We start from the raw sequence: 3817 nt of genomic DNA on the forward strand, positions 1-3817 counted from the left end.
ATCCCGAATCAGCCCTGAGTCAGCCCCAGCCTGGGGCTGTGGGTGCTGCTCCCTGCTCCTGCCCAGCCAGGGCCGCCCCCTCAGCTCCCCTCAGCTTTGCCTTCAGCCGGGTCCAGCCCAGGCTCTGCCACTGAGGGTGCCCAGGAGCAGGTGGGCATCACCCCAGTGTTCATCCAGGGAACCTCCTCTTTTCCTCTAAAAGCCCCAGATTCCCCCAATTCCTGCTGCATTCCCGTTCCCTGAGCAGCATCTCCCCCTCCGTGCCAGGGAGCCCCGGCAGCTGGGCCAGCCCCAGCCCTCAGAAGAGAAGCTGGGCCCTCATCAGTGACTTGTTCCAGGTCACCTTGCCCAAATTGTGACAGAATTTCTGCAAAAGCAGCGCTCAAAGCATTTCCCAGGGGATAAAGGCTGCTCAAGAGCATCATTCCTGGGCAGAAACCCCTCAGGAGCCAGCAGGGCAGAGCCACACCCTGTGGGTTTATCCCCTTGATAAACCCACAGAACCCTCTCCAAAGTTTCACTGACCCCACAACGTTTTTTTCCACCCTAACATTTAAAAAAGGGAAGAAATCCTGCAAGCAGCTTTATATTAATCTCTGTATTCCCAACCACATGGGAAAGGAGAAATACTCTCTGAAGAGCCCTAATGGGGCTCTTGAGCACACATTTAAATCAATTACATCCATAAAATCAGCTTCTTCAACCCAAAATACACTCCTATTCATAATATAGTTTTACACATCAGTCCTTAAAAAATAAAATGAAAAAAAGTCACGCCAAGGCTCAAACATAATATTTTTATTTGTGGATAAAAATTAAGGCTCACAGTACTTTATCATTTCACAAGCAGAAAAATGTTAAAAATTGAGACTGTTGGGGAGTGCCCCCAGTACAAATTCCTCTAATTGCTGACATGTTTTACTGAAGACTCGAGGTGAACAACTGTACAGGGGCAGCTACAGGTATTAGTTTGTAAACTAGGTGCTAGATAGAACTGGTTCTTGAGAAATGTGAACAGAGTGTGATGGTTCTCTCCACTCTGGCTGTCCAGTACACAGGGCTTGCACAGAAACACCCACAGCTGCTGGGCTGAGCACAGCAACCTCCCAGGACACCCAGAGCTGCTGGGCTGAGCACAGCAACCTCCCAAAACCACCCAGAGCTGCTGGGCTGAGCACAGCAACCTCCCAAAACACCCAGAGCTGCTGGGCTGAGCACAGCAACCTCCCAAAACACCCAGAGCTGCTGGGCTGAGCACAGCAACCTCCCAAAAACCAGCCAGAGCTGCTGGGCTGAGCACAGCAACCTCCCAAAACACCCAGAGCTGCTGGGCTGAGCACAGCAACCTCCCAGAACAGCCAGAGCTGCTGGGCTGAGCACAGCAACCTCCCAGGACAGCCAGAGCTGCTGGGCTGAGCACAGCAACCTCCCAGGACACCCAGAGCTGCTGGGCTGAGCACAGCAACCTCCCAAAAACCAGCCAGAGCTGCTGGGCTGAGCACAGCAACCTCCCAGGACAGCCAGAGCTGCTGGGCTGAGCACAGCAACCTCCCAAAACCACCCAGAGCTGCTGGGCTGAGCACAGCAACCTCCCAAAAACCAGCCAGAGCTGCTGGGCTGAACACAGCAACCTCCCAAAAACCAGCCAGAGCTGCTGGGCTGAGCACAGCAACCTCCCAAAAACCAGCCAGAGCTGCTGGGCTGAGCACAGCAACCTCCCAGGACAGCCAGAGCTGCTGGGCTGAGCACAGCAACCTCCCAAAACACCCAGAGCTGCTGGGCTGAGCACAGCAACCTCCCAGGACACCCAGAGCTGCTGGGCTGAGCACAGCAACCTCCCAGGACAGCCCAGCAGGGCTCCAGTGCATGGCACAGCTGCAGGCAGGGCTGAGGGGCACAGACTCCACTCCCATGAGCCATTCTGATTCATAGTGCAATGGTTCACGCTTAGAACGTTCAATATCCAACTTTCTGAGCTGAGGAAGGGGAGGAGGTGCTGCCCAGCCCCAGGAACACAGAGGGGAGCAGCTCAGGGCTCCAGGGATGGTGGCAGTGCATGGCAGACGGGGTGCCCAGGGTCAGGATGCAGCTCCAAGGACTTTTCCAGGGCTGCAGCCTGCAGGGAACCAAAGGCTCCTGCCCAGGAGAGCTGCAGGGGGGTCCCAGGGCTGCCCCAGCCCCCTGCAGCCCCCAGCCCTCACTGGGGGCACATTTCACCCTCACACACCAACTGCAGCTGCACGGGGACAGCCTGGGCAGAATGCAGCAGGGGCTGGGCTGCAGAGCTCTCTGGATTATTTGCATTATTTTTAGTGATTCCCTCAGCTTTGCTTGTTTGCTGCTGTCAAGGCAACACAGCAGCCACGAGGACGAGCCCGTTGCTGTGAGAACTGAGGGGGTTCTGCCTCTCACCAGGGATTCAGCTCCTGGCTCTGCACCCTTTTTGGAGTGAGACATCACCCAGAAACGACAGCAGCTGCCCCCAGCCCCTCCTGAGCAAGGCTGAATGCACAGAACGTCCCCGGGGAGCTCCCTGTGGGGACAGCCTCACCTGCAGGCCAGGTGCTGCCCCAGCAAACAGCCCCTGCGGGGTGCAGGCAGGCACGGAGCCATCCTGTGGCACAGGAATCAATAATCCCTGACATCACTGCAGCTCTGAGAGGCTGTGACAGCTGTGGGTGCACATCACCACCCCCTTTTGGAAAGGAGGCGACTGACTGAGCAGCTCAGCTCAACCTGCCCAGGCTGCAGAGCCCTCCTGGAGCAGGGCTGGGGGCAGGCAGAGCCCCCACCCCAGTTCCTGCCCCCATGGCCCCAGCAGCCCTGGGAGCACTGGCTGGGACGTGGCACCTCCTCCCCCTCGTGCAGAACACCCCTCAGTGACACAGGCAGGAAAACACATTTACACCAGTTGGGCATTTCCTAGGAGCAGAAATTTCCAAACCCCATTTCCATAACGTGTGGGCAGGGAATGTAAGAGCAGGAAAATGCCTGCCACCAAAAATATAGAACAAACTCTTTCAGTATGATTCCAGTTCACAAATCCAGGCAAGGGCAGAGAGGAGGCACAGCCATGGAATACTCCATGTTACTGAACATTCAAAGCAAGTTATTTCACCCCATAACACTGCAGTGATCTCACAGCTGAACAAAACACAACTGCTTGAACTGAGAAACCAGGGATAAGAGGGGTGGGTGCACATTGCAGTTGCCCCAGTGAGGGGTGCCAGCAGGCTCCTGGAACCTGCCCAGGTCAGAATCCAGCTGCTCCTGTCACAGAGGCTCAGGGGGATGGAAATGGCTTTGCCTCAGAACACCAGGAAGCTCCTGTCCAGCAACCATCTCCAATTATTGCTTCACTACCAGCAGCAGGACAGGAGGGACAGGAGGGGCTGCAGGGCTGGGGAGCTCACACACACCTGGGATGGTCTCACAGACTGAGCTAAGCACAGCACACCCCAAACCCCTGCCAGAGCCAAGCTGCAGAACACAAACCATCACCAGAACCCCTGCCAGAGCCAAGCTGCAGAACACAAACCATCACCAGGTACAAGGGAAGCACAGGGCAGTGCTGGGACACAGGAGGCACAGCCCAGGAGCTCTGCCTTGCCAGCTGCACTCGCAGTCTGCCCTTGTGCCACGCCAGAGCCACGGGCAGGAGGAGCTGGGAGCTCTGCTGCGGCCCAGCAGGGACAGACACACGGACAGGCCGTGCCAGGAGAGGCCAGCACTGCTCCCCCTCGCTGCCATGCCCAGGAGCACAGAGCAAGGGCACAGGGCACACGCAGCCACTCCACGACTCAACAGCACCCACCAC

Source organism: Molothrus aeneus, chromosome 10 (genome assembly GCF_037042795.1).
Source record: "Molothrus aeneus isolate 106 chromosome 10, BPBGC_Maene_1.0, whole genome shotgun sequence".
In the NCBI taxonomy this organism is placed as follows: Eukaryota; Metazoa; Chordata; class Aves; order Passeriformes; family Icteridae; genus Molothrus; species Molothrus aeneus.